The sequence below is a fragment of the Lampris incognitus genome, chromosome 9, assembly GCF_029633865.1.
Source record: "Lampris incognitus isolate fLamInc1 chromosome 9, fLamInc1.hap2, whole genome shotgun sequence".
NCBI lineage: Eukaryota > Metazoa > Chordata > Actinopteri > Lampriformes > Lampridae > Lampris > Lampris incognitus.
In genome coordinates this window covers 51985876-51995915 of record NC_079219.1, presented here as the reverse complement: position 1 = coordinate 51995915, position 10040 = coordinate 51985876, and the positions used below count along the sequence as shown (strand labels likewise).

The window sequence follows — 10040 nt, the reverse complement described above, 5'->3', positions numbered from 1 at the left end:
GGCCATGGTTCTCTACCAGAAAATGGTGGATTGCTCCCTCCGGGTTGGGGATGAGCTGTTGCCTCAAGTGAAGGAGTTCAAGTATCTCGGGGTCTTGTTCATGAGTAAGGGTAGGATGGAGCGGGAGATTGACAGGTGGATTGGTGCAGCATCAGCAGTAATGTGGACATTGTACCAGACCGTTGTGGTGAAGAGGGAGCTGAGCCGGAAGGTAAAGCTCTCAATTTACCAGTCAATCTTCGTTCCAACCCTCACCTATGGTCATGAGCTTTGGGTAGTGACCGAAAGGGTGAAATCTCGGATACAAGCAGCTGAAATGAGTTTCCTCCGTAGGGTGTCCGGGCTCAGCTTTAGGGATAGGGTGAGGAGATCGGACATCCGGAGGGAGCTCAGAGTAGCGCTGCTGCTCTTTTGCATCATTAGGATGCCTCCCGGGTGACTTCCTTTGGAGGTTTTCCGGGCACATTCAACTGGGAGGAGACCCCGGGGTAGACACAGAACTCGTTAGAGGGACTACATGTCCAATCTGGCCTGGGAACGCCTTGGGATCTCCCAGACGGAGCTGGAGGGCTTGCTGGGGAGAGGGACGTCTGGAGTGCCCTACTTAGCTTGCTGCCACCGCGACCCGACCCCGGAGAAGCGGCTGAGGATGAGATGAGATGAGATGAGATGTTTGATTCAACTTGCACACCTCACATGCTATGGAAGGATGGAGATGAATTTTGAGGGTTTTTTTTTAGCATGTTTTATTTCATTTCTTTACAAATGCTCCTGCTCTTCCTACCTAAGCCTCCCCCTAATCTGACTCCATTTCTAAATACTCCGTTGCTGCTTTCAAATCACAGCTCCTCTCGTCCATTAAAAACAATTTCACAAATTTAGACATTCCCACCACCTTGTTGTGTCTTTTATTAAATCCTTCAACCATTTTTATGCCTTCCCAAACATCTGAATGCTCAAGTTCATTTTCTAATTTTCTGAGGTTTCTGTTGCTTGAGTCATTTAACGTCTTATCTTGCGTCCTTACACCGCCTTTGATTTTTATTTTATTTTTTCATCTTTGAAGCTCCCTGCTGTCAAACAGACGACATCTCCATTCTTATCTGGTTTATTTTTATCTATTTCCTTCATCCACTTCAATGCTATTTTGAAATCAGTGTTGGCTGTCTCCCTCGCCATTTTCTATTTCATCACTTTTTCAAAATGAAAAAAAGTCCAAACTTGTAAAGCGCAGTGATAAGAGCAAAGAGGCGGCAGGGCTCAACTTATGTAACTGCCATGTGAGATGCCTTTTTTGCTAAACTTTATTTTTAAGAAAATATTTGCAGAGTTTATGCATTCTCTCTCAGCATCTCCTTTCTACACAGTCTTGGTACAACCGCAATGTTATTAAAGAGATACTTAAATTTTGGGGTGTTTTGGCTATTTTCTGGGGTCTAGGGGACATACTACATTGCCCCAAACCATTTTTCTGTTCATATAATCTGAACATAGTTTTGAACATGCACTCAGCCCAAGCAGCCGGTGCTAACATGGAAGCTAACGGGGCAGTGATCCTGTCCTCTAAAAAGGCAACAAAATGCACATCTAGTGACTCCAAAACAATGTGCATTGCCAATATATGTATTCTTGGCTTGTAGAGTTGATCAGAATAACTTTCTATCCTTTATTTGGGATTAAAATGATAAATATGAGAAGTGGAGCAGAGGTATTCATTTCCTGGTCATTTTTGCCTGCACTTTGCACAAACCTCTGCATGAGGCATAAAAATGGTAAAAAAGCTGAATAAGCATGAATAACTTGATAATATTAAATTCTACAACCCAAAAATGCAAATAATAGCAATTTATTTTGCTTTGGAGTCATGAGAGGGCTTTTTTTGGGGGGGGCGAGGTCATTACGAGGTCATGAGAAAGACCCTCTCCAGAGTCAACCCACACAAAGCTGCGGGTCCAGACAGAATCCCAGGCCAAGCTATCAGGGAATCTTCAACATCTCGCTGTCCCGGGCAGTCATCCCCATGTGTTTCAAGTCTACCACCGTCATACCAGTGCCAAAGAATTCCCCTGTGTCCTGCCACAATGACTACCGCCCCATTGCACTGACTCCCATCATCATGAAGTGCTTCGAGAGGCTGGTCATTAAGAACAATCAAGTCAAGCCTCCCCTCCACTCTGGACCCTCTCCAGTTTGCATACCATGCTAACCGCTCCATAGAAGTTGCCATAACCTCTGCTCTTCATTCAGCCCTGTCCCACCTGGAGAGCAAGAACAGCTATGCGAGGATGTTGGTCATAGACTTCAGCTCAGCTTTTAAAACAATCATACCAAAACACCGGACCAGAAAGCTGAGCCAGCCTGGGCCTTAACACCTCCCTCTGTACTTGGGTGCTGGACTTCTTCACGGGGAGGCCACAGCCAGTGCAAATTGGCAAGATCATCTCTAGGACCATCACGCTGAGCACCAGTGCTCCAGAGAGCTGTGTGCTCAGTCTGCTCCTTTTCACCCTGCTGACTCATGACTGCACAGCATCATCCACCTCCAACCTCATTATAAAGTTTGCTGATGACACAAAAGTTGTAGGTCTCATCAGCAACGATGATGAATCACCATACAGAGAGCGGAGGTGGATCAACTGGCGGTGAGGTGCAAAAACAACAACCTCTCCCTAAATAAAGAAAAAACTAAGGAGGTTATTATCGACTTTAGGAAGGCCAGCACCCACCATACCTCTCTGACCAGCAATGGTATGGACGTGGAGAGAGTCAGCAATGTTAAATTCCTGGGAGTTCACATCACAGAGGACCTCTCCTGGTCCTCACATGTTACTGCGCTCTCCAAGAAGGCCCAGCAGTACCTTCACTTCCTGCAGCATCTAAAGAAGGTGAGTCTCCCTGCACCCATCCTCACCATCTTCTACAGAGGCACCATAGAGAGCATTCTGACCAGCTGTATCACTGTTTGGCATGGGAACTGCAAGGCCTCTGACCGCAAATCCCTAAAGCGGATAGTGAAGTCGGCTGGAAAGATCATAGTAACTGCTCTCCCATCCATCCAGGCCATCTATGATGCATGGTGCACCCACCCTTCCCACATCCACTTCACCCTCCTACCCTCTGGCAGGAGGTACTGCAGCATCCGTGCTGCCTCAACCAGACTATGCAACAGTTTCATTCTTCAGACTGTGAGGTTCCTCAACAGCCCGAACACTTAAGACCTTCCATAAAAGGATTTTGTGACCTTCTCACTCACTGTCCGTGTCAGGTGTGCTTGTGATGTCTAGGTTTGTGACGTAATTATTGTTTTTAATGCACTGTTTGTTTTAAATATTTATTGCGTGTTATTTTTTTAATGTGGCACTGTGGTCCATGTGAAATGCAATTTCGTTACCTTGTATGTATGAGACATGGATATAGGGCAATGACAATAACAGCAGTCTAAGTCTACATCGTAACGCTGCCCCGTTAGCCTTCATATTAGTGCTGACTGCCCACACTGAGTGCATGTTCATTACTACATTCAGATCCTATGCACAGAAAATTGGTCTAGGGAATGTAATATGGCCCCTAGACTCCAGAAAATAGGGAGCTACCCCTTTAATAAAGCTTTTAATATCAATCACAAAGCAAGCCTGAAACACATTTATTGTTCTGGTTTTCCAATCCTGAGGGAAGGTTTGCTGCACTGGGCCTTGTTTGAAATGGTCCAAAGCAACAGCTGCTCATGTTTCCTCTGGTGGCCAATTTGTCCGTTTTTTTTTTCCTTTCTTGAAGGACAGCAAAGCTTTCCCAACTGCTCAGTTTCTTGTTTCATTTACCACAATCACTTGGATCTCTTGCCAACTGCTTCACTTTCTCTCCAAACCACCCCAGAGGTCCCAGGCCTCTCAGACCTCTATCACTCTCCACCCTGTCACAGGATCTTGGTTCTGCATTACTGTTAAAAATGAGAGACCTCTACCATCAAAATAAATCCCTTCTCTGGAGGACTGTGTCTCTTGAACACTCGGTATAAATATGTATTCCGACATGTGTGAGGAAACTGAACTGCAACGTTATCCATTTCAACCACAGTTGCTGCCGAGGTGCCCTCGGGCATAGCACTTATAAAGCCTCAATACAACAGTAAATCTGCTCAGGGGCATCTGATGAGTGTGTGGGGTTGTACTGAAACAGCTACAGTGAGTAAATGAATGAATGAATATGTGGGAGCATCCAGGTAACTCAACTCTAGTATCACGTGGGCTCACGCTGCATTCAACTGGTGTCGGATTTAAGGTCTGAACAGTCTCCGACCAGGAAGTGCCATATGAATACCTTCTTATGTCGGGCGATCAGGTTAGAGAAATCGGAATTCTAGATGCGGCACGAACTGGCCAAGTTGTGACGTAACCGCTCTTTCCAATAAGGCGGAACGTGGAAAGCCAAAAAATGTAGAAATCTAAAAGCTGGACGTTCCTCAAAGGGAAAATTCACCGATTTTCAAACCTATCTCTGTGTACCTGCAACAGGGATAGCACGTGGAAAGGGTTTTTTTTCCCCCGGATGTGATGTAAGCACGTGAATGGGGACTACTGGGATGGCTGGGTTATGACGTATTCCTGACAACCCGACATGACCTGAATGCAGGATCATTGTGCCTCCAGATGGAGTTGTGTTTACTGTGTTCACAGGAAGACTCCATGGAATCAAACTGATTTTGGTATTCACGACTTGGGAAGTGGACATTTTCTGTTGAGGTCATGAGTTGTGACAGGATTCTGATGTTTTTGTTTTCTTTTTACTGATGAAGCCCATGGATGTCGGTCTTGCGGTGGATGGTAAATATATCGTTTTAGTGATAAAGGGTCTTTTGTAGTAATTCAATTAGTCTAATATGTCTGAGGAAAACGTTGATATTCCCAACGGTCTTGTGTTTTCCTGTCAATATAACTCGGCATTAACCTGTTCAGATCCCGCTGTTCGGAGCTACGTCGTCAGTCTTTACTTTTTTAACATCCGCCCTGTTGTTTAGCAGTGTTGTCGCCTCTACCACTCGAACACCACGTGTCACGTTCTCAACTTCCCATGCCGAAAACACACTCGTGAGATGCATTTAAAGACGACAACAGGCCTGATGGCAGTGACAGCAAACCTAAACGAGAACCTTTCCTCTTTTCCTCCACCTTATTTCCCGTCTGTCTCCACCATCTTCTATCGTATCCAGGGAAAACCCGAAATGGAATAAATCAAATGAATCAACCCCTCCTCCCTAAAAATAAATCAACCCCCTCCTCCCTAAAAATAAATCAACCCCCTCCTCCCTAAAAATAAATCAACCCCCTCCTCCCAAAAAATAAACCAACCCCTTCCCCCAAAAATGTGTGAGTGTGAAGCAGCAGGGTTTTGTCTAGAAAACAGCAGACACAGACAGACACACACGGAGACAGACAGACAGACAGACATACACAAACACACACAGACAGACACACAAAGAGACAGACAGACAGACAGACAGACAGACAGACAGACAGACAGACAGACAGACACACACACACACACACACAGACACACACACACATACACACACATACACAGACAGACAGACACACACACACACACACACACACACACACACACACACACATACACACACACACACACATACACAGACAGACAGACAGACAGACAGACAGACAGACAGACAGACAGACAGACAGACAGACAGACAGACAGAGACACAGAGAGACAGACAGACAGACAGACAGACAGACACACACACACACACACAGACAGACAGACAGACACACACACACACACACACATACACAGACAGACAGACAGACACACACACACACACATACACAGACAGAGACACAGACAGACAGACACACACACAGACACACAGACAGACAGACAGACAGACAGACACACACACACACACACACACACACACACACACACACACACACACACACACACACACCTCTACAAATGGCACCACATGAAAGACAGCTGAAGGGAGGAGACAGGTACAGGTTTACATTCAGATCTGGTTTAAGTCTAGTCGAAACCCCGGCTTGACCTCGTGGTTCTCAGTCGGGTCCTCGGGGACGTCAGTACTGTTGGTTTCCTATTCTGCAGCGTTAGTTACATTCACCTGCTGTTCCAGATCTAAAAACTCACCGACCGGAGGCTGAAATACCAAACCGGATTTAAAACCACGAGCCTACTTCAGACCTCTTCAGACGGTACAGACAAAACACAAAAATGTACTCAAATCGATGAATCCAAGAAGGTTGAATCAGTTCATCTGGATACAACGTGGTGTCCACCTGGAGTATTGAGCACGCATAAAGACACCCAATCGATAGAGAAACGGAAGAGGAAAAACAGTGAGGGGGTGAGTTTTTCCACAGGTGAGACCAGACTCGTACGTTTGAACTTAAACCCAAGATCTATATCATATCACAGGATCCACAAACAAACCTGACTCTCCAGGCCTGAGCTCAATACCAACATCGGGGGTAGACGCTACAAAACGTTCTGGCCTTGACGTAGTCGGCTTTAAACTGGTCTCCAACCTAGCCAGGGCTTTCCGAATTCACCTTACACTCTTTCCTGCAAACATGTTTGGTATCTGAACAGAGATTTCCCTTCTCCCAGGTTACCAGACTAATATTAGACTTTGCTTCCTTTCCCACAGCTACATCAGCTATGCTGGTCAGGTCTCTTCGATCGCCTCCTCCTTTGTGAATATTTACTGGAACTGAAGTCCAAGTCAAGAGGAGATAAATGGACCAAGAACACCCAAACAGTCCCAGACAGCTGAATCGGTTCACCTGGACACAAGGTTTATTGAGAGAAACGTTTCATCACTCATCTAAGTGACCTCTTCAGTCTCAGCTGACTGACGGTACCCCACCCTTATAAACAATACAGTGACATGACGACCAAAACCGGCGATCGGCTTCATATGCAAATTGCTGTGACCATTAACTAGAGTTACAATGGCCATGTGTACTGTTCACAGAGGATTGGAGAACAGTTGCAATCACAGCATTGTAAGATGGTGACAGATGTACTCTTAGCCCCCCCCCCCCCCCCGCCTCGGGTCGGATGGTCGTTCCCTCTTCACATAGATGGCCTCTTTGACTCCCTGTTCAAACCAGCGTTCCTCCCTATCAAGGAGGTGCACATCCTCATCCTTGAAAGAGTGTAGATGGGTGTAGACTGTGGAGTCCTGTTCAGTCCCCGGTTCAGGGATGGTCATTAATGGTCAAGGCAATTTGCATATCAAACCGATCACTGGTTTCAGTTATGACATAACTGACTGAAGAGGTCAATTAGATGAGTGATGAAACGTTTCTCCCACTAACCGTTTCGTCCAGATGAACTGGTTCAACCTTCTGTGATTTCCCTACCTGATTTCCTTACTGAGCATGCGTCAAGGCAATACACAAAAAGGGTTCAGATTGATTCCAACCTTCACGGATGTCAAGGTGGACCCCGCTCCCCAGCGTGTGTACGGCCTCCTACCTCCACTTCCCAAATTAGTTCAGATAATTCTAACGCTGCGATCCAGCAAGAGGAGTCATTAAAACCTCACTCATCTGCGAGGGATTAGGTTGTTTCTGTGGCGTGGAGGCCTCTTCTCTCCACCACTCGCACAGATAAAAGAGACTTTTCGGGGCGATTGCGTAGATTAATGAGCTCTACTCGTTACAAGGCTGTGAATATTTATTGCAATTGCTTATGCAGCGAGGGCAATGTAATATTAAAGACAAGCTCAGCGAATTCAAAGCTTTAAAAAAAGATTTTCTCTTTACAAACAAAATTTCACCTTAATAGAATGTTCTCTTTTCGAGTCACCAGGATCACTAGAATCAGTCGAATTATTCAAATTTTTCTGCCTCAATTGCGCGCACATAAAAACAAACACACATTTCCATCTACATGTGCCCGTTCATTAGTGAGGGAAAACGAGTTTAAAACACCAAAAACAACCCCAAAATACACTGACAGGGTTACCTTGAGGAGAGGCACGTCTGAGAGATAATGGCGCTCCTTATCAAAGTCCAATTGCTCTAGTTTCTTTTTAGGCCACCGGAGAGACCCGTGGCTGTTCATAGTTCTCCCATCCTTTTCCCTCTCATCGCCGACACAGTTTAGCAAAGCCCACAGCGAGAGGTCACGCCTGTCGTCATTTCACATGTTGCTTTTTATAAACTACCATTAGAAACAACCCAGAAATGGTGATGACCCACAAGCAGATCACCGCTCAGCCACCGCAGAACCGTGATCGAAACCCAACGTCTCCCTATCTTTTAACAAACAACAGAGGAGCTAGCCTTTCGTCACAAACTGTGTTATACTTTGCCAGCGTCACCATGGTAAGCTGCATCAGCCCGGTGATGAATAGGCCATGACTGTACTGGGACAACAGTGCCCATCTGTAGTTGCCTCAGCATCACCACTTTGATTAGATAAGATAAGCTTGTGGGAGCTTCTTGCTTGGAGGCTTTTGAATAGATTTGGACACCCGTGTCGTGCTTTGTTGGCTGTCACTAGGAACACCGTTTAGCACAGTATGCTTGAAATGTTATTGATCAAGGTCTTTCCCAGATAGCATCTGGATGTGGGCCACTTCAGGCAATGATGCGGCACTGACGGCCTTCTTCTGGCCCTGCCAAAATGGGTGTGAGCCTGAAGTGGCCCACATGTATAATAGCAAATACAGCCCAAATATGCCAAAACAAATGTGGGCCTTTTTTAGCAAAGATGCCGCGCTCTCGGCAACATGTAATCTAGATGTGACCCTGAAGTGGCCCATGTGGTAAATGGTGAATATGGCCCGAATATCACAAAACAAATATGGGCCACCTTTGGCAAATATGTGGCACATGCGGCTTGGTTCTGGCCCAGATCTGGAAAACAGGAGTGGACCGCCCAGGTGCCATCATTCCACGCGGTATGTGGGCCGGATGAAAGTGTTGGGTGTGGGACGGGTCCGGGCCACAGCAATTTTGCTATCTGGGTTTAGCTTACTGAACTGTTGCTACACCCATCTACCATTATCTATTCATCCATACTTATTGCAATTCAAAGTGGAGCCTGTCCTAGCAGACTTCTTAAATGGAAGGCAGGGAGTCCCACATCAGGTCACCAATCCATTGTCACAACGTCCACAAATAATATACATGTATTTAGAGAACGGGGGGAACTGGAGAAAACCCACCCAAACATAGAGAAACCAGAGCTACGTCTGAAATCACATGCTAGCATAATATATTGAACGTGCATGGATAAGTACACTGTGGTTGCCCCCCGAATTCGCTACAATATACTTCACCAAAATAGTATGTTCGTGTTTTTAGTATGTCCAAAACCATGCTATGCACCCAATAGTATGATAAAAATACCCGGGTGTCATACTACATGCAGAGAAATAGGGAGTAGGCAAACACTGGACACTGTGCTGGCATGAGTATCCCACAATGCATTGGGACACTTCACGACAATGACCAACAATGGCAGAGGGTGATATGAAACCCAATCAGCAAAACAACAGAATCATTTAAATGTAAGTATTAATTTTCACTATGCTTAAAGGGACATGCTTAAAATCATAGTTAATTTCGACGTTTAGAAAAAAAAAGATGTAGGTCACCAAACTGGTAGAAGTTTATACACAGCATGTCTTCATTAACCCCGAGAAGAGCTGGGGCATCTGGGTAGCATAGCGGTCTATTCTGTTGCCTACCAACACGGGGACCTTCAGTTCGAGTCCCCATGTTGCCTCCAGCTTGGTCGGGTGTCCCTACAGACACAGTTGGCCGTGTCTGCGGGTGGGAAGCCGGATGTGGGGTATGTGTCCTGGTCGCTGCACTAGCGCCTCCTCTGGTTGGTCAGGTGCCTATTCGGGGGGGGGGGGAGGGGGAACTGGGGGGAATAGCGTGATCCTCCCATGCGCTACGTCCCCCTGGTGAAACTCCTCACTGTCAGGTGAAAAGAAGCGTCTGGCGACTCCACATGTATCGCAGCAGACGTGGTAGTCTGCA

General features: G+C 46.1%; 1 protein-coding gene across 1 annotated transcript in view; it reads right to left on the bottom strand.

Moving 5' to 3' along the window:
- si:ch211-113g11.6 (uncharacterized protein LOC559008 homolog) overlaps positions 1 to 10040 on the bottom strand; it is a 45124-nt gene that overhangs the window by 4923 nt on the left and 30161 nt on the right. The window lies entirely within an intron of this gene.